This window comes from Pinus tabuliformis, chromosome 8 (assembly GCF_031772625.1).
Source record: "Pinus tabuliformis cultivar Carrire ecotype Pingquan chromosome 8, CPIR1, whole genome shotgun sequence".
Classification (NCBI taxonomy): Eukaryota; Viridiplantae; Streptophyta; class Pinopsida; order Pinales; family Pinaceae; genus Pinus; species Pinus tabuliformis.
In genome coordinates this window covers 379178049-379202781 of record NC_142294.1, presented here as the reverse complement: position 1 = coordinate 379202781, position 24733 = coordinate 379178049, and positions in this window count along the sequence as shown.

Here is a 24733-nt window from a genome sequence, read left to right as displayed (position 1 = left end):
ATGTTTGGTGCAGTATAGGGTCTATAAATGTACCAAAATTTAATTTTTCAATCCGAAAAGTTCATGTACTTCTAGACACAACACTGCAAATGCCAAAGAAAGACCCTGGTAACCTACAAAATAAATGCTAGTATATATTGCATATTAATCTTATCAATAAATGAAATCTTTCACTAAAAGAGAATTCGAGAAAACACCAACCCAAACAATTAAATCATGTGGGAAATAAAAGGCAATTAACAATGAAAAAGGAAATTCTAAGTACGAGCAACCAGAAGGGAAATCAAGACTAGAAGTCAAGCATGCCAAAACAATAACAAAAAGATTGTAAATGCTGGAATAAATTCAAAAGAAATTCAAAACCATTCTGCATGCACTAATTCTACCTGAACTAATTTAATCAAGGAAATTGACTGTGTAAATAAAGTTATGAAGGAAATTAAATTAATATGAATCTCTCCTTCCTTGTCCCTCAAAATAAATCTTAGAGAACTGTCTATAAGTTTAATGGAAAGTAAATATTATTGTTTTCAACATGACGCAATTTTATTTCATTAATATTGGCTCTGTGACATACAAGTAATATATGGTTTTAAATGAATATGTCAGTACCTCAAAACCATAATCACTCACATCGTTTTTATGTTCTAGAATATAGATCAATGACTACTCATCAATGCATAAGCGGATCTTGTAAATAAGAACAAATGGAGAAATATCCCAAGTGTAAGCACAAATCTCAAGTACAAGAATAATTTCTTAATACGGAAATTAATGAAGTTTATTTCTGAAAGGAAAATGTTGGAGCAAATTAAATAACATTAACTTGAGGAAGGAAAAGAACTGTAAATAAACAAATAAAATTTGCACAGCAAATAAGAATTGAAATGCTATTTAGTTTAAAAGATGAGAGCAGTGTTGAGTTGTTATGGTGACCAACCCAACCATCTCACACCCTCTTTTAGTGCCTAGTTCACAAAAAAATTAACGCCATTAGATGCAAAAAATAAATAGATAGTTCATGCATAAAAATTTCTTATTAACTCCTGAAAAACAATATTTACATCAAGCAGACATCAGCTTAACTCCAGTAAGTAGGATAAGCGATCCACAACTAGAATCTGCATGCTACTACATCGGGACAACTTCTCCTCCCTTATGTGCTTCCTTCCATGCGCACTGCCTCTAGATCGGTTTCCTAATTACTGTCTATCTAATTAATTTACTAACTAAGCTTATCGTTTGTGTTCCCAACAATCTCTTATATAGCATTGAATTACAAACTAGGCCTTTTTAATTAGCTGATTAGAATATAGGAAGAAGATCTCAATAATTTGCCATGAATAAAGTTGGTTTGCAACTGAATGTCGAAACAAGGACAATTTTTGTGAATCGTTGCTCTTTTCCTGGAATGGTGATGTTGCTGGAATCCACATAGGATGGGCGCAATGCTATCACATAACCACTTGGCATAGATGTGGACATGGCATTGTGTTGACTCCAGCGTTGATGTGGCTACCATTCTATTCTAAACTTTCAGGTAATCTGCTGTTAGACATGGTTTTGGGAATAGCTTGGTTTCTCTATGGTAGTTTCGGTGAAGCGAATTCAGGAGGAACCATAGGCACATTAGCTATATAGTGGCCTGATGTAGGAGATGCATGTTCTGGGGCCATGATGGGCACAAGGCTCTCAAGACAAGATATCAGAAGGGGAAAATTTATCTTCAGGCCAATGATTGCAAACTTCAATCCTAGATAAATGTTGTGCTTCACTAAGCCTTTTCCTGAGGCTATATTTCTCTATTTTCACAGCTAAAAGTGTGGCTTTCGAGTCCTCTTCATCTGCTTTTAATGTTGTTATATTTCGTTGTCTTGTTTCATCATTCCTTTGATGCAGTGACTCTAAATTTGATTTTTCCATAAGAATTTCCCTAACTTTTCTTTCTTGCACCACAACTTCAATGTCTACACACCTGATACCATTCAATATTGGCCCAACTCAGTAATCCCAACACTCCATTAGCGACAGTTGAAGAGCCTATATCAACATCTACTTCTCGGTACTTTTTCCCATGGTAATAATTACAATCAACTGCCTTGCCCAAAATACAAGGTGTACTCCCAACACTCTACCTCACAATCTAGGAACCCTTTGGAACAGATGGAATAAGATTCAGCCTGCTATTCCTAAATTCATCATCTCTATCTACAAAATGCTGCAATAGTGACCCCAGTAGCAACTACTTTGATATGAAATATATGACCATGCTATAGTGTGTCAAGCCGAGTACTTGGAGGTTTATAACTTGTGAAAATAGTCCCTTTTCTGCAGCAATCCATAATGTGCAGAGATAGCAAAAAGATTGTCATAGGATTGCCAATAACATTTTCCATAATTCGAGCCCCATGAACTGGAGGGTTTGAGTACAGGTACAACTTCAAACATGATGATATCAGTGTAAGAGTTTGCATGGACAAGTACAAATCCGCTGCCAGTAAAATACTTAGTCACATCACTGCCTTCATGAATAGACATAAGATCAGGTTTGAGTTCACCATAGTGTAGGAAGCCATAAAATGGTGCAGGCAGGTAAATGCAATGATGCAGGCACGTAAATGCAGTGGTACAGGCACGTCCCAAAGCATAATCAAACCAGTTTTAATCCTACAACATAAAAACCTGAATTAAACTCTCATTAATCTTATTTTAATCATGTTAAAATAAAGAACTAACAAATACTCTTTGAAAATACTCATTTATCCAATCAAAAGCACGAGAGAAATAAATAAAAATAAGACAAAACTGAGACCCAACAATGCTTATATGTGTAGTCACTTTAGTCTTATCAATCTTGGAACATGTTCTCAAGTTTTATCTAGATGATCACATAAACAATGATATATTTTTATTTATTGCACCTAAATTTTTTATGCACTCCAACATTTTTGGAAATGATAACTCTGATATTCCTAATCATGGTGATCTAATATCTACCTTTTAAATAATTGTTGGGAGCCTTGAGTATTGGTTAGCTCATAGTTTGTTACGTTCAAAGGTCTGAAACAACAGGTTGAAGCATGCTCAGCATTTGAACAAGTGTTTGGAATTTTTGAATGAACAAGAGTATTTGGCAGTTTGTGCATGTGCTCATGAACAACTGAGTTCCATGATGAACACTGAAAGTGATGTGCAAGTTCATGATGTTGGGGACCTTCTTTCTCTGCTACAATAAGAGATGCTTGTCATCATTATTGAAATGAAGAAATATGACACCACACCAATAAAGTTTGAAAGTGTTTCATACATCTCATTAAACAAATTTATGAAAATTGATGCTACAAATTATGATGCCTTGCAAAATTTCATGGGAATTGGAAAAAAAAAGGTAAGAATTTTTTATTTGGAATGTTTAACAACTGTGTTATTGTCATGGGATGGTGTGGACTTTTATGTACTTGATTCTTAAGGCCTATATTAGACCTCAACATTTTGAATGGTAGTCTCTACAATATACCACTACTCCATCATTGTGACGAAATGATGTCAAACTTGCACAACACTATGAAATTTGTAAATATATTCCACATCTACTCGAGATTTCAGTGTCCAGATTATATATCAACATTAGATGATTGGAAAACAATGTCAAAGAGTATGAGTTCCATTTCACATACAAGGAATTTTTTTGAAATTGGGATTTCAAAAAGACAACATGAGCATGCAAGAATGTTCAATTTCAATATTGTAAGACATGATTTTATATGCATTACAATTGAGCTTGTCCATATCTATGAAGTTTAAACTAATAAATGGAGTCTTTGACTTTAATGAAAACAATAGAAACAAATATGGAAAGATGATTGCATTTGCGATTTGTCTAGAGTTGGATGAATTGAAGGAAATATATGAGGGCCTGCATGAGGAGATTTCAACACTTGAGCTAAAATGCCTCCCATGCCAAGCTAATAATCCCAAACACGGGACCATTGTGTATATACCCCAAATTGGTTATCAATTGTGCCTTTCTGGATTCAATCTCGATGATAGTGAATTGGAAAATCTTAAAGGCAGAGCATTTGCTTGTGTAGGTGAAAAGGATCATTAGAAAACATATGTTTTTCATACTTCAAAGACAAAAGAGTCATATCTTCTTCTAGGAGATATCTATCATAAAATGTTAGATATGGAAAGAGCCATAATAAGATATTTGGAATTACAGCTTTAGCATTTTTCAATGCATTTTCATATGACATCAAACTTCATTGGGGAGCTCGATTGCATGATTTCCTTGGCATTATTTGTGTTAGACTCCTGTTGCAATAGGTGTTCATATTTCATGATTGACAGTTAAAAGTGCAAAATATGTCATCTTTTCATGCTGCAAAGGTTCCATATTTCCAAGTAAGAGACCATGAAAGTGTGCTGGTCTAAATGCCACTAATATATTCCATTTTTAACAATGTAAACTTTGAAACGGGAACTATAAACTCAAAACGGGAACTCTGGCAAAAAAACCCCGAAAAAACATCAAAAACAATGCTAAAAATGAAAAGTGTGTATACTGGAACGATGACTTTATTTTTTAGGGGTCAATTTTGAACAAGATTTAAAAATGGCGGTGACTACGAAATTTTCATGCAAAATATAGCTTAAAAACGAAAGTGATGATACTGGAACAATGATTTTTTTTTTAGGGTCAATTATCAAAATTTTTAAAAAATGCTAGTAAAACCAAATTTTTATGTGCCAAACAAAGTTGTTTATGAGGAAAAAAACACATTAATGTTTTTGGTAGGATATCATTTTTCGTTTCTAAGTATAGATTCAACATGTTTTCAACCATAACATGCTAGATACAAAAGAAAAATGATTCCAGGAATTGCCCAGCCACCAGTCGGGTGGACGGGTGGGCCGCTGGGGTGGCGTCAACCCAGCTGCGCCACCCCAACGGCCAGCTTGCCCACCCAGTTGGTGGCTGGGCAATTCCGAGAATCGACCAACCACTAGCTGGACGGGCGAGCAAGCCGCCGGGGTGGCACGGCTCGTGACTGGGTGATTCCCAAAATACCCCAGCGACCAGCCAGGCAGGCTGGTGGGTAGCCGGTGTGGTGCCAGCCCAGGCTGCGCCACCCAGGCGGCCCGCCCGCCCAGTGCCTGGGTGATTCTCGGAATCACCCATCCACCAGCCGGGCGAGCGGCTGGTGGTCGGGCAATTCCCGAAATCGACAAGCCACCAGCCAGGTGGGCAGGTAGGCCGTCGGCGTGGCGCCAGCCCAAGCTATGCCACCCTGGCGGCTTGCCCGCCCGCTCAGCTGGTGGTTAGGTGATTCCCGGAATCGCCCAGCCACTAGCCGGGCGGGCGGGTGGGCGGGCCACCAGGGTGGCGCCAGCCCAGGCCGGGCCACCCCAGCGGCCTGCCCGCCCTCCCGGCTGGTGGCTGGGTGATTCGCGCCACCCCGCCTGCCCGGCTGGTTGGTGGTTGGGTGATTTCGGGAATCGCCCAGGCACCAGCCGCCCGCACCTGCCCGACTCGTGGCTGGGTGATTCCGGGAATCACCCAGGCGGCTGGAATCACCCAGCCACCAGCAGCCCGCCCAGCTGGTGGCTGGGCGATTCTCGAGAATCGCCCAGCCACCAGCTGGGCGGGTGGGCGGGCCACCGGGGTGGCACCAGCCAAGGCCGCGCCACCTTAGCGGCCTGCCCGCCCCACTGGTTGGTGGCGGGGAGATTCCCTCTGCCCGGCTGGTGCCTGGGTCATTCCCAAAATCACCCAGCCACCAACTGGGCAGGGCACTGGTGGTTGGGTAATTCTTGGAATCACCCAGCCACCAGCCGGGCAGGCGGGCGGGGTGGTGCAGCCTAGTGTGGCACAACCCCACTGGCCCGCCTGCCCGCCCGGCTGGTGGCTGGGAGATTCCGAGCCGCCCCACCCCGGCAGCCCGTCTGGCTGGTGGCTAGGTGATTCCCGGAATCACCCAGCCACCAGCTAGGCGGGCGGCTGGTGGCTGGTTGATTCCCGGAATCACTCAGCCACTAGCCGGACGGGTGGTGGCTGGTTGATTCCGGGAGTCACCCAACCACCAGCCAGGCGGGCGGTTGATTCCGGGAATCACTCAACCACGAGCCGCCGGTAATCAACCAGCCCCGAGCTGCCTGCCCGGCTGGTGGCTAGGTGATTCCGGGAATCAACCAGCGATGAGCCGCCCGCCTGGTTGGTGGCTCCGCCCGGCTGGTGGTTGGGTGATTCCGCGAATCAACGAGCCACCAGTCGGGCAGCTAGTGGCTGGTTGATTCCCAGAATAAACCAGCCACAAGCCGGGCGGCTAGCTGGTGGCTGGTTGATTCCCGGAATCAACCAGCACATGTCAGGTGGGCGGCCGGTGGCTGGTTGATTCCTCGAATCAACCAGTCGGGCGGATCAAAGCCACGAGCCGAGTGGGCGGGCGGCTGGTGGCTGGTTGATTCCTCGAATCAACCAGCCACCAGTGGCTGGCCATCAACCAGCCACGAGCCGAAGTATCCAGCCACCAGCGAGTTGATTCTGGGAATCAACCAGCCACCAGCCGCCCGCCCGGCAGGTGGAAATCAACTGGCTGGTGGCTGGATAATTCCGGGAATCAACCAGCAACCAAATGGCCCGGCCATCTGGTGGTTGGTTGATTCCCAGAATTATCCAGCCACCTGCCAGTTGATTCTGGGAATCAACTAGCCACCAGCCGCCCGCCCAGCCGGTGGCTGGTTGATTCCCGGAATCAACCAGCCACCAGCCGGGCGAGGGAATCAATCAGCCGCCGAGTTGGTGGCTGGCTGATCCCAGGAATCAACCAGCCACCAACTGGCCACTAAGCTGGTGCCTGGTTGATTCCGGGAATCAACCAGCCACCAGCCGGGCGGAGCCACCAGCTGGGAGGGTGGCTGGTGGCTGGTTGATTGCCAGAATCAACCAGCCACCAGCCGCCCACCTGGCCGGTGGCTGGTTGATTCCGGGAATCACCCAGCCGCAAGTTGGGCGAGCGGCTAGTGGCTGGGTGATTCCCGAAATCAACCAGCCACCAGCAGGGCGGGCGGCTGGTGGCGCGTTGATTCTCGAAATCAACTAGCCACCAGCCGGCAGCCAGCAGGTGGCTTGTTGATTCTCGGAATCAACCAGCCACTAGCCACCCACCCGGCTGGTGGCTGGTTGATTCCCGGAATCAACCAGCCACCAACCGGTCGCCCGGTTGGTGGCTGGTTGATTCCGGGATTCAACCAGCCACCAGCTGGTTGCCCAGCTAGTGGCAAGTTGATTCCGGGAATCAACCAGCCACCAGCCGGGCGGAGCCACCAGCTGGGTGGGCAGCTGGTGGCAGGTTGATTGCGGGAATCAACCAGCCATAGGTTGGCTGCCCGGTTGGTGGCTGGTTGATTTCCGGAATCAACCAGCCACCAGCCGGGCGGGCGGCTGGTGGCTGCTTGATTCCCGGAATCAACCTGCCACTAGCTGGGCAACCAGCTGGTGGCTGCTTGATTCCCGGAATCAACCTGCCACTAGCTGGGCAACCAGCTGGTGGTTGGTTGATTCCCGGAATCAGCCACCAAGCCAGCCAACCGGGCAACCGGTTCGTGGCTGGTTGATTTCGGGAATGAACCAGCCACCAGCTGGGTAGAGCCACCAGTCGGGCGGGCGGCTGGTAGCTGGTAGATTTCGGGAATCAACCAGCCACTAGATGGCCGCCCGACCGGTGGCTGAATGATTCCGGGAATAAACCAGCCACCAGTCGAGCAGTGGCAGGTTGATTCCACCGGCCCCACCGGCTGGTGGCTGGTTGATTCCTGGAATCATCCAGCCACCAGCCGGGCAGGGGAATCAATCAGCCGCCCGGTTGGTGGCTGGTTGATTCCGAGAATCAGCCAGCCACCAGCTGGCTGCCCGGTTGGTGGCTGGTTGATTTCGGGAATCAACCAGCCACTAGCCGGGCGGAGCCACCAGCGAGGAGGGTGGCTGGTGGCTGGTTGATTCCGGGAATCAACCAGCCACTAGCGGAGCCACCAGCGAGGAGGGTGGCTGGTGGCTGGTTGATTGGAATCAACCAGCGACCTAGCCGGCTGGCTGGTCCACCAGATGGTGGCTGGTTGATTCCGGGAATCATCCAGCCACCAGCCGCCAGCTGGCCGGTGGCTGGTTGATTCCTGGAATCACCCAGCCATCAGCCAGGCGGGCGGCTGGTGGCTGGTGGCTTGTTGATTACTGGAATAAACGAGCCACCAATTGGCTGCCGGGCTGGTGGCTGGTTGATTCCGGGAATCAACGAGCCACCAGCTGCATTGCCCGGCCGGTGGCCGGTGGCTTGTTGATTCCCGGAATAAACCAGCCACCAGCCGGGCGGGTGGCTGGTGGATGGTTGATTCCGGGAATCAACGAGCCACCAACTGGCCACCCGGCTGGTGGCTGGTTGATTTTGGGAATCAACGAGCCACGAGCCGCTCACCCAACCGGTGGCTGGTTGATTCTGGGAATCACCCAGCCACGAGCCGGACGAGCGACTGGTGGCTGGTGGCTTGTTGATTCCGGGAATCATCGAGCCACCAACTGGCCGCCCGGCTGGCGGCTAGTTGATTCCGGGAATCAACGAGCCACCAGCTGCCCGCCCGGCCAATGGCTGGTGGCTCGTTGATTCCAAGAATCAACCTGCCACCAACCGGGCGGCCAGCTGGTGGCTCGTTGATTCTCGGAATCAACCAGCCACCAGCCGCCCGCCCAGCCGGTGGTTGCTTGGTTCCGGGAATCACCCAGCCACCAGTTGGTCGGGTGGCTGGTTGCTGGGTGATTCCCGGAATCAACCAGCCACCAGCCGCCCGCGCAGTTGGTGGCTTGTTGATTCCCAGAATCAACCAACCACCAGCCAGGCGGCCAGCAGGTGGCTTGTTGTTTCTCGGAATCAACCAGCGACCAGCCGCCCGGCTGGTAGCTGGTTGATTCCTAGAATCAACCAGCCACCAACCGGCCACCCGGTTGATGGCTGGTTGATTCCCGAATCAACCAGCCACCAACCGGTCGCCCGGTTGGTGGCTGGTTGATTCCGGTCGGTGACTGGTTGATTCCGGGATTCAACCAGCCACTAGCTGGCCGCCCAGCTAGTGGCAGGTTGTTTCCGGGAATCAACCAGCCACCAGCCCGGCGGAGCCACCAGCTCGGTGGGCGGCTGGTGGCTGGTTGATTTCGGGAATCAACCAGCCACAGGCTGACCGCCCGGTTGGTGGCTGGTTGATTCCCGGAATCAACCAGCCACCAGTCGGGCGGGCGGCTGGTGGCTCCGCCCATCTAGTGGCTGGTTGATTCCCGGAATCAACCAGCCACCAGTCGGGCGGGCGGCTGGTGGCTCCGCCCGTCTGGTGGCTGGTTGATTCCCAGAATCAACCTGCCACGAGCCGGGCGGCCATCTGGTGGTTGGTTGATTCCTGGAATCAACCAGCCACCAACTGGTCTAACCAGCCACCAACCGGGCGACCGGTTCGTGGCTGGTTGATTTCGGGAATCAACCAGCCACCAGCTGGGCAGAGCCACCAGTCGGGCGGGCTGCTCGTAGCTAGTTGATTCTGGGAATCAACCAGCCACCAAATGGTCATCCGGCCGGTGGCTGGATGATTCCGGGAATCAACCAGCCACAGGTCGTTGATTCGCGGAATTAACCAGCCACAGGTCGTTGATTCCCAAAATCAACTAGCCACAGGTGGTTGATTCACGGAATCAACCAGCTACCAGTCGCCTGCCCGGCCGGTGGATGGTTGATTCCCGAAATCATCCAGCCACCAGCTGGGTGGAGGAATCAATCAGCCGCCCAGTTGGTGGCTAGTTGTTTCCGGGAATCAGCCAACCGCCAACTGGCCGCCCCGCTGGTGGCTGGTTGATTCCGGGAATCAACCAGCCACCAGCCAGGCGGAGCAACCAGTGGGGAGGGTGGCTAGTCGCTGGTTGATTCCAGGAATCAACCAGCTACCAGCTGGCCGGCCCACCAGGCCGGTGGCTGGTTGATTTCGGTAATCACCCAGCCACCAGCCGCCTGCTGGCCGGTGTGTCAGGCGGAAAGAGTCGATAGTGCGGACACAACCAACCTCCCTAGGAGCCTAAGACTCTCTAGTGACAAACAAGACAAACAAGAGCAATCCTTCTCTAAACATGCATTTACTATATAAGAAATCAAGTGTTTAGATCCTACCTGTAATCCAACGCTGTTGTAGCAGTCCAGCCTCACTGATCCGGATGAGCTCCTCCTTCACTTTGAAACCTGCATCCACTAACAATCAAACGATTAAATAGCACTTGATAATCTCATAAAATAAAACATATTTAACACATAGACCAAGGAGTACATGAAACAACTCATAATTAACAAGTTATTGAGAAGAATGGACTCATTTGCATTAATAGGAAACAAAAGGAACAATTACAACCTGAGCCTTGGTGTTGTGCAAGTCCCTCCCAGGGTCCATCAAGAGTTCTCCTTTAATTTGACAAAGCTCACCCACTTCCAAATAGAACAAGCAAAGATGGCAATCTCTCCTCACAAGCTTCTAAATGGGAGTCCTAATTCCAGCAGCATCTACCCTTAGAAATGTTTAGCTTTCAACCTCTCCTCCTTCTGGCCCAATGCCTGTATTTATAGTGGTCTAGAGGAAGTTATTCAGGTCCACCATCAATGGGATAATCCCCTCTTTGGATGGGATAGCTCCCTCATTGATGGGATAAGTTTCTCTTTGGTAGGGGCACATGAACCATCTAGAGGCGCTCAATACACGTCGAACAACCTTCTAGAATGCTCTAGAAATGACTACAAGTAACTTTTAAAAGATGAAACTTGCGCATTTTGACCTTTACAGGGGGACGCACCTGCCCCTTTACATATAGAGCGTACAAGTACGCAGCTTTTGTGAACATTGGGTGCGTACCCGCAGGTAAGGTTGAGAGAACCTGCGTACCCAGAGATAAATACATTTATAAAGACTTTCTCTCTTTTCGGAGTTTGACATGGAGAGCAGAGGCATAAGACTTGCCTAAGAGGATAGCATGATTGTTGATAGAGTCATACTAACTGTAAATAGTCATGGTGACATTTTTTAGTGTAACACGGTAGCTGGTTGATTCCCGGAATCAACCAACGACCGGCTAGCGGGCGTCTGGTGGCTTTTTGATTCCGGGAATCAAAGAGCCACCAACTGGCCGCCTGGCTGGCGGCTGGTTGATTCCGGGAATCAACGAGCCGGGCGGCTGGTGGCTCGTTGATTCCCGGAATCAACCAGCCACCAGTCGGAATCAACCAGCCAGGTGGTTGGTTGATTCCGGGAATCAACCAGCCACCGGTCGAGCGGGTGGCTGGTTGATTCCGGGAATCAACGAGTCACCAGCCGATCGCCAACCGGTGGCTCGTTGATTCCGGGAATCACCTAGCCACCAGCCGGACGAGCGGCTGGTGGCTGGTGGCTTGTTGATTCGGGGAATCAACGAGCCACCAACTGGCCGCCCGGCTGGTAGCTGGTTGATTCCCAGAATCAACGAGCCACCTGCCGCCTGCCCGACCAATGGCTGGTGGCTGGTTGATTCCCGGCGGGAATCAACCAGACACTAACCGATCGCTCAGTTTGTGGTTGGTTGATTCCGGGATTCAACCAGCCACCAGCTGGCCGCCCGGCTAGTGGCAGGTTGCTTCCGGTAACCAACCAACCACCAGCTGGCCACCCCGCTGGTGGCTGGTTGATTCCGGGAATCAGCCGGGCAGCTGGTGGCTACGCCTGACTGGTGGCTGGTTGATTGTTGGAATCAACTTGCCATTAGCCGGACGACCAACTAGTCGTTGGTTGATTCCCAGAATCAACCAGCCACCTACCGGACGACCGGTTGGTCGCTGGTTGATTCCGGGAATCAACCAGCCATTAATCGGGTGGCCGGTTGGTGGCTGGTTGATTCCGGGAATTAACCAGCCACCTACCGGGCATAACCACCAGCCGAGCGGGCTGCTGGTGGCTGTTTATTTCCGGGAATCAACCAGCCACCAGATGGCTGCCGGGCTGGTGGCTGGTTGATTCCGGGAATCATCGAGCCACCTGCCCCCCCGGCTGTTGGCTCGATGATTCCGGAAATCAACCAGCTGCCCGCACAGTCGGTGGCTAGTTGATACCCAGAATCAACTAGCCACCAGCCGCCCGCCCGCCCGGTGGCTCATTGATTTCTGAAATCATCCAGCCACCAGCTGGGCGGGGGAATCAATAAGCCGCCCAGTTGGTGGCTGGTTGATTCCGAGAATCAACCAGCCACCAGCTGGCCGCATGGCTAGTGGTAGGTTGATTCCGGGAATCAACCAGCCACCAGCCGGGCAGGCGGCTGGTGCGGCTAATGGTAGGTTGATTCCGGGAATCAACCAGCCACCAGCCGGGCAGGCGGCTGGTGGCTGGTTGATTCCAGGAATCAACCAGCCACCAGCTGGCCACCCGGCTGGTTACTGGTTGATTCTCGGAATCAACCAGCCACTAGCCGGGCGGGCGGCTTGTGGCTGGTTGATTCCCGGAATCACCCAGTCACCGACCGGGCGAGCGTCTGGTGGTTTGTTGATTCCCGGAATCAACCAGCCACCAACCACCCGCCCGGCTGGTGGCTGGTTGATTCCGGTTGGCTGGTGGCTGGTTGATTCCGGGAATCAACCAACAACCAGCTAGCCGCCCGGCTAGTGGCAAGTTGATTCTGGGAATTAACCAGCCACCAGCCGGGTGGGCGGCTAGTGGCTGGTTGATTCAGTGGCTGGTTGATTCCCAGAATCAACCAGCCACTAGCTGGCCGCCCGGTTGGTGGCTGGTTGATTCCGAGAATCAACCAACCACCAGCTGCCTGCCCCGCTGGTGGCTGGGTGATTCCGGGAATCAACTTACGGCTGGTGGCTGGTGGCAGGTTGATTCCCGGAATCAACCTGCCACCAGCCGTGCAGGCGGCTGGTGGCAAGTTGATTCCCGGAATCAACCTGCCACCAGCCGTGCGACCAGCTGGTGGCTGGTTGATTCCCGGAATAAACCAGCCACAAGCCGGGCGGCCAGCTGGTGGCTGGTTGATTCCGGGAATCAACCAGCCACCTGCCGGCCGCCCGACTGGTGGCTGTTTGACTCACGGAATCAACCAGGCACAAGTCGGGCGAGCGGCCGGTGGCTGGTTGATTCCCCGAATCACCCAGCCACCAGTCGGGTGGATCAACCAGCCACCAGTCAGTCGGGTAGAGCCACCAACCGGGCGGGCGGCTGGTGGTTGGTTGATTCCGGGAATCAACCAGCAACCAGATGGCCCGGCCATCTGGTGGTTGGTTGATTACCGGAATTATCCAGCCACCAGACAGTTGATTCCGGGAATCAACAAGCCGCCAGCCGCCCGCCCGGCTGGTGGAAATCAACTGACTGGTGGCTGGATAATTCCGGGAATCAACCAAAAACCAGATGGCCGGTTGGTTGATTCTCGGAATTATCTAGCCACCTGCTAGTTGATTCTGGGAATCAACCAGCCACCAGCCGCTCGCCCGTCCGGTGGCTGGTTAATTCCCAGAATCAACCAGCCACCAGCCGGCGAGGGAATCAATCAGCCGCTCGGTTGGTGGCTGGCTGATCCCGGGAATCAACCAGCCACCAACTGGCCGCTGGGCTGGAGCCTGGTTGATTCCGGGAATCAACCAGTCACCGGCCGGGCGGAGCCACCAGCTGGGAGGGTCGCTGGTGGCTGGTTGATTGCCGGAATCAAGCCGCCTGGTGCCTGGTTGATTGCCGGAATCAACTAGCCACCAGCCGCCCACGCGGCTGGTTGATTCCGGGAATCACCCAGCCGCCAGTTGGGCGAGCGGCTAGTGGCTGGGTGATTCCCGGAATCAACTAGCCACCAGCCTGGTGGGCGGCTGGTGGCTCGTTCATTCTCGAAATCAACCAGCCACCAGCCGGGCAGCCAGCAGGTGGCTTGTTGATTCTCGGAATCAACCAGCCACTAGCCACCCGCCCGGCTGGTGGCTGGTTGATTGCGAGAATCAACCAGCCACAGGTTGGCTGCCCGGTTGGTGGCTAGTTGATTCCCGGAATCAACCAGCCACCAGCGGGACAGGCGGCCCCAGCCGGGCGGACGGCTGGTGGCTGCTTGATTCCCGGAATCAACCTGCCACTAGCTGGGCAGCCAGCTGGTGGTTGGTTGATTCCCGGAATCAACCAGCCACCAACCGGTCTAACCAGCCACCAACCGGTCAACCGGTTCGTGGCTGGTTGATTCCGGGAATGAACCAGCGACCAGCCGGGTAGAGCCACCAGTCGGGCGGGCGGCTGGTAGCAGGTAGATTCCGGGAATCAACTAGATACTAGATGGCCGCCCGTCCGGTGGCTGGATGATTTCGGGAATAAACCAGCCACCAGCCGGGCAGTGGCTGGTTGATTCCACCCGCTGGCTGATTCCTAGAATCGTCCAGCCACCAGCCGGGCAGGGGAATCAATCAGCCGCCCAGTTGGTGGCTGGTTGATTCCGAGAATCAGCCAGCCACCAGCTGGCTGCCCGGTTGGTGGCTGGTTGATTCCGGAAATCAACCAGCCAGTAGCCGGGCGGAGCCACCAGCCAGGAGGGTGGCTGGTGGCTGGTTGATTCTGGGAATCAACCAGCGACCAGCTAGCCGGCTGGCTGGTCCACCAGCCGCCCGCCCGGACGGTGGCTGGTTGATTCCGGGAATCACGAGGCACCAGCCGCAAGTTGGCTGGTGGCTGGATGATTCCAGGAATCATCCAGCCACCAGCCAGGCGGGCGGCTGGTGGCTGGTGGCTTGTTGATTCCTGGAATATACGAGCCACCAACTGGCCGCTGGGCTGGTGGCTGGTTGATTCCGAGAATCAACGAGCCACCAGCTGCATGCGGTGGCCGGTGGCTTGTTGATTCCCGGAATCAACCAGCCACCAGCCGAGTGGGTGCTTGTTGATTCCCGGAATCAACCAGCCACCAGCCGAGTGGGTGGCTGGTGGATGGTTGATTCCTGTAATCAACGAGCCACCCGCTGGCCACCCGGCTGGTGCCTGGTTGATTCTGGGAATCAACGAGCCACCAGCCGGGCGGCCAGCTGGTGGCTCGTTGATTCCCGGAATCAACAAGCCACCAGCCGCCCGTCCGGCTGGTTGCTGGGTGATTCCCAGAATCAACCAGCCACCGGCTGGGCGAGCGGCCCAGCCGGTGGCTGGTTGATTCTGGGAATCACCCAGCAACCAGCCGGACGGGCGGCTGGTGGCTTGTTGATTCCGGGAATCAACGAGCCACCAGCTGGCCCCCGGCTGGTGGCTGGTTGATTCCGGGAATCAACGAGGCACCAGCCGCCCGCCCGGCCAGTGGCTCGTTGATTCCCGGAATCAACCAGCCACCAGCCGCGCACGGCTGGTGGCTGGGTGATTCCCAAAATCAATCAGCCACCAGCTGGGCGAGGGGCTGGTGGCTCGTTGATTCCTGGAATGAACCATCCATCTGCCACCCGCCTAGCTGGTGGCTGGTTACCGGCCGCCCACCTGGCCAGTGGCTGTTTGGTTCCGGGAATCACCCAACCACCAGTTGGGCGGGCGGCTGGTTGTTGGGTGATTCCCGGAGTCAACCAGCCACCAGTTGGGCGGACAGCTGGTGGCTCGTTGATTCCCAGAATCAACCAACCACCAGCCGGGCGGCCAGCAGGTGGTTTGTTGATTCTCGGAATCAACCAGCCACCAGCCACCCGCCCGGTTGGTGGCTGGTTGATTCTAGGAATCAACCAGCCACCAACCGGCCACTCGGTTGATGGCTGGTTGATTCCGATTGGTGGCTGGTTGATTCCCCGGAATCAACCAGCCACTAGCTGGCCGCCCAGCTAGTGGCAGGTTGTTTCTGGGAATCAACCAACGACCAACCCGGCGGAGCCACCAGCTCGGTGGGCGGCTGGTGGCTGGTTGATTTCGGGAATCAACTAGCCACAGGCTGACCGCCCGGTTGGTGGCCACGAGTCGGGCGGGCGGCTGGTGGCTCCGCCCGTCTGGTGGCTGGTTGATTCCCAGAATCAACCTGCCGTGAGCCGGGTGGCCAACTGGTGGTTGGTTGATTCCCGGAATCAACCAGCCACCAACCGGATGACCGGTCGTGGCTGATTGATTTCAGGAATCAACCAGCCACCAGCCGGGCAGAGCCACCAGTTGGGCGGGCTGCTGGTAGCTGGTTGATTCCGGGAATCAACCAGCCACCAAATGGTCGTCTTGCTGGTGGCTGGATGATTCCGGGAATCAACCAGCCACAGGTCGTTGATTCGCGGAATTAACCAGCCACAGGTCGTTGATTCCCGGAATCAACCAGCCACAGGTGGTTGATTCCCGGAATCAACCACCCACTAGTCGCCTGCCCGGCCGGTGGATGGTTGATTCCCGAAATCATCCAGCCACCAGCCGGGCGGGGGAATCAATCAGCCGCCCGGTTGGTGGCTGGTTGATTCCGGGAATCAGTTAGCCGCCAACTGGCCGCCCGGCTGGTGGCTGGTTGATTCCGGGAATCAACCAGCCACCAGCCATGCGGAGCACCCAGTGGGGAGGGTGGCTAGTGGCTGGTTGATTCTGGGAATCAACCAGCTACCAGATGGTTGATTCCCGGAATCAACCAGCTACCAGCGGGCGGGCAAGCTGGTCCACCAGCCGCCCGTCCGGCCGGTTGCTGGTTGATTTCGGGAATCACCCAGCCACCAGCCACCCGCTAGCGAGCGTCTGGTGGCTTTTTGATTCTTGGAATCAACGAGCCACCAACTGGCCGCCTGGCTGGTGGCTGGTTGATTCTGGGAATCAACGAGCCACCAGCCGCCCGCCATCAACCGGGAATCAACAAGCCACCAGCCGCCCGCCCGGCCGGTGGCTGGTTGATTCCGGGAATCAACGAGCCAACAGCCACCGGCCGGGCGGGCGGCTGGTGGCTCGTTGATTCCCGGAATCAACCAGCCACCAGTCTCGACTGGTGGCTGGTTGATTCCGGGAATCAACGAGCCACCAGCCGCTCGCCAACCGGTGGCTCGTTGATTCCGGGAATCACCTAGCCACCAGCCGGACGGGCGGCTGGTGGCTGGTGGCTTGTTGATTCTGGGAATCAACGAGCCAGCAACTGGCCGCCCAGCTGGTGGCTGGTTGATTCCCAGAATCAACGAGCCACCTGCCGCCTGCCCGGCCAATGGCTGGTGGCTCATTGATTTCCGGCGGGAATCAACCAGCCACTAACCGATCGCCCGGTTTGTGGTTGGTTGATTCCGGGATTCAACCAGCCACCAGTTGGACGCCCGGCTAGTGTCAGGTGGATTCCGGTAACCAACCAGCCACCAGCTAGCCGCCCCGTTGGTAGCTGGTTGATTCCGGGAATCAACCGGGGGCTGGTGGCTATGCCTGGCTGGTGGCTGGTGGCTGGTTGATTCCTGGAATCAACTTTCCATTAGCCCGACGACCAACTAGTTGTTGGTTGATTCTCAGAATCAACCCCACCTACCAGACGACCGGTTGGTCGCTGGTTGATTCCAGGAATCAACCAGCCATCAATCGGGTGGCCGGTTGGTGGCTAGTTGATTCCGGGAATCAACCAGCCACCTGCCGAGCAGAACCACCAGCCGAGCGGGCGGCTGGTGGCTGTTTATTTCCGGGAATCAACGAGCCACCAGCCACTAGATGGCTGCCGGGCTGGTGGCTGGTTGATTCCCAGAATCATCGAGGGGCTGGTGGCTCGATGATTCCGGGAATCAACCAGCTGCCCGCACGGTCGGTGGCTGGTTGATTCCCAGAATCAACTAGCCACCAGCCGCCTTGTTGGTGGCTGGTTGACTCCGGGAATCAACCAGCCAGCAGCTGGCCGCACGGCTGGTGGCAGGTTGATTCCTGGAATCAACCAGCCACCAGCCGTGTGGCCAGTTGGTGGCTTGTTGATTCCAGGAATCAACCAACTATCAGCTGGCCACCCGGCTGGTTGCTGGTTGATTCTCGGAATCAACCAGCCACCAGCCGCGCGGGCGGCTGGTGGCTTGTTGATTCCGGGATTCAACCAGCCACCGGCTGGGCGAGCGGCTGGTGGTTTGTTGATTCTCGGAATCAACGAGCCACCAGCTGGGTGGCCAGCTGGTGGCTCGTTGATTCCCGAAATCAACCAGCCACCAACCATCCGCCTGGCTGGTGGCTGGTTGATTCCGGTTGGCTGGTGGCGGGTTGATTCCGGGAATCAACCAGCAACCAGTTGGCGGCCCGGCTAGTTGCAAGTTGATTCTGGGAATTAACCAGCCACCAGCCGGGTGGGCGGCTAGTGGCTTGTTGATTCTGGGAATCAACCAGCCACTAGCTGGCTGCTTGATTCCGGGAATCAACCAGCCACCAGCCGCCTGCCCTGCTGGTGGCTGGGTGATTCCGGAAATCAACCAGCCACCAGCCGGGCGGGCGGCTTGTGGCTGGTTTATTCCCGGAATCAACCTGCCACCAGCCGTGCGACCAGCTGGTGGCTTGTTGATTCCCGGAATCAACCTGCCACCAGCCGTGCGGCCAGATGGTGGCTGGTTAATTCCCAGAATCAGCCAGCCACCAACCGGGCGAGAATCAACCAGCCACCAACCGCCAGCCGGGTGGGCGGTTGGTGGCTAGTTGATTCCGCGAATCAACCAACCACTGGCTGGGCGGGCGGCTGGTGGCTGGTTGATTCCTGGAATCAACCAGGTACCTGTTGGGCGGCCCGCTGGTGGCTGGTTGATTCCCGCAACCTGCCACCAGCCGTGCGGCCAGATGGTGGCTGGTTAATTCCCGGAATCAGCCAGCCACCAACCGGGCGAGAATCAACCAGCCACCAACCGCCAGCCGGGTGGGCGGTTGGTGGCTAGTTGATTCCCCCACCACGGCTGGTGGCTGGGTGATTCTGGCTGGGTGATTCGGGGAATCACCCATTCCCGAATCACCCAGCCACCAGCGGCCCGCCCAGCCAGTGGCTGGTTGATTCTTGGAATCAACCAATCACTAATTGGTGGCTTGGTGACCAGCGAGTCGCCCGGCTGGTGGCTGGGTGATTCCCGAATCACCCAGCCCCGAATCACCCAGCCACCAGCCGGACGGCCAACTGGTGGCTGGTTGATTTCGGGAATCAACCAGTCACTAATTGGGCGACAGCCACCAGCGAGTCGCCCAACTGTTGGCTGATTGATTCCCGGAATCACCCAGCCACCAGCCAGGCGGCCGACTGGTGGCTGGTGCAGCCGGCTGGTGGCTGGTTGATTCCGGGATTCAACCAGCCAGTAGTTGAGTGGCCAGCTGGTGGTGGTGGCTGGTTGATTCCCGAATAAACCAGCCACCAGCTGGCCGCCCGGCTGGTGGCTGGTTGATTCCCGGAATCACCCAGCTACCAGCCGGGCGGGCGGCTGGTCGCTGGTTGATTTCTGGAATCAACCAGCCACTAGCCGGCCGCCGGGCTGGTGGCTGGTTGATTCCCGGAATTACCCAGCCACCAGCCAGGCGGCTGGTGGCTAGTTGATTCCGGGAATCAACCAACCACCAGCTGGCCGCCCGGCTGGTGGCTGGTTGATTCCCGGAATCACCCAGCCACCAGCCGGGAAGGCGACTGGTGGGTGGTTGATTCCCGACTCGCTGGTGGCTGGTTGATTCCCAGAATCACACAGCCACTAGCCGCCCGCCCTACTGGTGGCTGGGTGATTCTGGAAATGAACCAGCCACCAGCCGCCCGCTGGGCTAGTGGGAATCACCCAGCCACTAGCTGCCCGGCTGGTGGCTGGTTGATTCCCGAAATCAGAAGCAAAGGGAGAGATAGTTAACATTTATCAAAAACCACAATTATTGATGAAGTATATTATAGACATTTGTCAGATGAAGGAGATTGAGTTCTCGATTTATTTTCTGGCTCAGGTAAGTTTTATTATATGGAATTGAATTTCAATATGTTATTTTTTAATTAATATGTCATCATACTAATTTAGTTCATTATTTCTTTTGTGCTTGATAATCAGGTACAACGCTAGCATGTTGCCTTTAAAAAGGGAAAAATTGCATTGCAATTGAAAAAGATCCAGTACAGTGCAATTTCATTCAGCAAAGAATTAATGTTCTTCAATTTCTTCGAGATGCAATGCAAGAAATTGGGTTGAATAAAGGGGACTTTCGTGAATCACGTGTGGCAAAAAAGGCAAAGGAACCCCAACCACCATTACATGGAATGTTTGGAAAGACATACATTGAGAGATTCGCAGACATCAAAGACCCATTAGAAGAGGAAAGTGAGCAAAAGGAAACAGAAAATATTGTGGAAGAAGACAATGATGAAACTCTAGAGGACGAAGAGTTTGGATTATGTGACTTTGTTGATTAAATTTAAGTTATGCTTGTAAATCAAGCTTTGCAATGTTTTGACTTTGACTTTTATGAGAATAATAAACACTCAATTAGGGTTGTTATACGTTCAATGTTTGTAATATGTGATTTTCGCATTGATTTTTAAGTTAATCATTATTTTTTGAAAAAAAAAAGTGATTATTATTATTTTTTTGATATGAAATTCATAAAAAAATCTATTATTTAACTGTTTTTGGTTAAAATTATCGTATAAAAATTGTGATTTTGACATGTCAATTCTAGCAAAAAATTATCAAAACATGTAATTTTTTAGTTATATTTATGTTAAAAATGGTTATTTTTATGTCCATTGTTAAAAAATATTGTTTTTTAGAAACAATTATTTCATGTGGATTCAAAAATTAATTAAGGATGTATAAATATGTAGAATATCAAAAATTCTAAATATCGACCTCCTAATTTAAAAATGCAAAACAATAAAAACCTCACTAAAAAAAAAGTTAAAATTAAAATTAAAAACAAGAAAATGTAAAGAAAACAGCCACTTCAAAAATAATCAAATTTACAAAATAATTATTTACATTTTATACATTAGAAAATTTAAAGCCAAAACACAGGTCTTTTAAAAAAAGGTGGTGATGCAGAATACTCGCTTTTTAAAATCAGCACGAAAATCACTACCATTCTAAAACAATTCTAAAACATAATGTACATAAAAAAATTAAAGTTCCAAAAAGTATGCTCTAAAAAAAACATTTTCGTTCTGCATCACCCCTTTTTAGAATCAGGTCACTTTTTTACTATCTCTACCAAACGGGTAACAGTATCAGTTCCCGTTTCAAAGTTTACATTGTTTTTTGATGAGTTATTCCATTTTTGAAGAGTTTTGAGTTAAAGGAGGGCCAAACAGCTTAATCTTGGCCTCCTTAGGTTTCAATTGCTTGTTTTAGAATATAGAGAATGAATATCTGTCTAAACTGTTTAATCTTGGCAGATTTCTAGATAGGTAGAGAATCAAGGGCGCTCAACAGCTTAACCTGAGCCCCTGGATGCAATAAGGGTAGGTGTAGATAGGAGGATAGCCAAAAGAAAAGTTGTAAAGCTGGGTTTGCTAGTTCAAGTGCACCCAAACCAAAAAGAAGACAAAATGCTAGCCAAGTAGGCTGGGTAGGTAGTTTTGTGGTTGCAGAATGATGATTTGTGATACATTTTCATGTTTTCAAGGGTTATATCTATTCGGATCACAAGTATAAGGCAAAGTCCATTTGGAGGAGCTCAAGCGAGGCATGTCTAACTTCCCCTTCTCCCTTTTTCCCAAATCACTCACTAACTTCCCCTAAAGAGGTCAAGATCTGCCTGATATCTCTTAAAATCAACATATTCACATCATTTGCCTTGGTAAAGGGCAGCTTTACTTAAGGAGTGTTCATTTTTCCTCTACAAGATCTATTTCCCCTTTATAGCCTAAGATTTCTATCCTTAGCACTTTTCTATTCACAATTCTTATTAACCTCTAACTCTACTATGTAAATCCCTATCTATTTCCCCTCCCCCTATTAAAACTGTGCTAAATAGCTCCCCTATGTACATATCCCCTTCCACTGGTTGAAAAATAACCATAAATATGATTGGGAATCACTAAGTTTGCTTGAAACTTAGTGAGAACCCTCATTTTGCTCATAAATCCCCTTCCAAATGCATTAGGACTCCTTCCTATGCATAAAATCCCTCCTTTGATCTATAAAACCCTCCATTAGCCATGTTTTAACCTTTCTCAAGGCTCAAAACCCTTCTCAAAACACATAAAACTCCTCTTAAGTGCCTTTGGACTCCTTAAAAGGCATGAAATCCCTCTTTTTAGGCTATCGAGCCCCTTCTGATGCCTTAAAAACCCTTTATAACACCCAAAAATCATTCAAAGGCCTTAAAAACCCTTTGCCGAATCATAAAAACCCTCTTTTCCATGAAAAAACCTTCCTCTGATCATGAAAACCTTCATCGCTAGCCTTAAGCCCTCCTCTGAATTCATATGCCCCCCCTTCGACACGATATCACTGTCGGAGGTCGCGGCGATTAACAGATGGCCTTTTTATATATCACCGATGGGTTCTTCCGCCGATGCAACTTCAATGATCGACATTTCGCAGTGATCAACCCCTATATGTATATGCCCCCACTCCTCCGCCGATAGCGATATTGCTATCGCAGCCGATAGCGTATCACTATCGACAATCATTCCCCCGATTACAATGCTACCAACGCGATATCGGTGATCGACGATCGCAAAAGTTCTATGCGCCATATCGCAATGCCTCCCGTTTCGGCCGATAGCGATATTGCTGTCGCACCCAATGCATATTGCATATGTATATCGCATCGTAATAATGTTAAAGGCCCGCACCCCTATCACCCCCGATCGCCGATGCTCCGACTCATTTGGTGTCGTCGAATCGAACCCTCAGAGCGACGGCCCTGATTAAGTCGCTGCCCATACATATCGCTTCACCCATTATTATATATCACTCATGCCACCCCGATGGGCAATCGCCAATGCGATATCGGCGATCGACCCGTCGCAATGCAATTCATATATGTTATCTCTCTACCCCGTGCCCCCGCCGATATGCGATATGCCGATTTAATATTGGCCATTGGATCGGCCCGTGCCGGATCCAATGGCCCAGATCTATTTTTGGCAACAGTGATCGCTCTCGCCTACAATTTCGTCAAATTTTCATGTTTTATGTGTTCTTTGCCTTTATAAGGCAGAAGGGCTATTTCCTCCATATTCTCAGTCAGCGCCCGCACCCGCCTTATCAGCAGAGGAAGCTCAATCATCCTCAGCCCATTGCTCATCGCTCCAAGCCAGATCGGCCCCAAATGCAGGATTGTTGCCTCGGCGTGCCTCCTGCATCCACTCTTTCGCCGGTTTGCGATTGTTCATCATTTTTGAAGCCATTTTCAATCGACCAAGTGCCAATAGCATTCCAAAGGCAGCAGAAAGCACAACAGTGTTTCTTTTGGCCGAATAGCGGTCATAAAGCGGTGATTTGACAGTTTGAAGTACTTCAGAGGCATAAAAGAGGCCCGATCCAATGACAAAGGGTATCAGTGAAGCGACAAAGTGTATCAGTGGAAAATATCAGTGGAAATCTTTATTTCCAAGGTAGGTGATCATTAAAGGGCCCCCAGCAAGGTCAAAGAAGTAGTTTCAAGCCTTTAAGGCTCACTAGAACATAGTTACAGCCATTAAAGGCAATTCATATCAGATTTTAAAGGAATTAGTGCCACCTATGAGCAACGCAGTAGAGCCCAAGGCACAGTTATTGCACAGATAGCCGACACATTGCTCAAAGGACCCCTCTTAACTCGGTTTTGATGCAGCAGCCTCCAGCGCAGCTCATATAGATATTTTTAGCATTTATTTCAAGCAGATATTAGGTTAAGACATTTATTCCATCAGATCTGTCTCAAATCTGTTTATTGTAGATATTTTTCCTATATAAACCACCCTGTTCATTGTTTAAAGGGTTGGTTGGTTGATTTGCTTGACTCCAGACCTGCGCTGTATTATTGAGAGTTTTTATAATCAGAGATTGCTAGAAAGCTTGGATGATGGACTGTCTGTTGTGTTTTTTAATGCCTAAAGAGTGATTATGGAATTCTCATTCTGCTACATGGCCCAATAAGTGTCTCTTTCCTTTGTTTTCAATTTATATATGTCTATATCATCTATATGTCACTATCTAGATTGTAGAAAGAAAGACTAGTCTAGAATTTGCTTTACAGCACTCTATACTCATTTTTTGCAATTTCTATATGTTTTCTTCTGATTTAGGCATGAATATGAATACCTCATGGCTCATATTTTCTCTATGTCATCCATGTATGACTGTTATTTAGGAAATCTTGACTGTTCATAGATAGAGTTCATTCACCCTCCCTCTGTCAGCCAGATGAAGGATTCTTAGTTGCCTTACATCTATGACCTTCATTCCATCTTGATTCAAGTTTGAATATTGTTCTATGTGTAGCTATCCTACTCTGTATTCCTCTTGTGACCAAGAAAACGCACCAGCAGTCCTAAACCATGACTCCATGCCCAATGGTTTGAACTTCTCACACTTTGTAGTCCAAATCTGTCTCAAAACATCAAACATCCAACCAAATCTAAAACAAAACCCAAAGACCATCATAACTAGCCTAAAATCACCCCAAACAAAGCTAAATCCTAAAGAGAGAGCCCTCTCTGACTGGTCGTAGGCTAGGACCTGCAGTCCAAAGATTGGTTTGTGGTTACCTTGGCCGTATTCCCTTAGGAGTCAAAGGGAACAACCTGAGTGCTAACATATTGGCGACTCCACTGGGGAATTTCCTCAGATAATTTCTC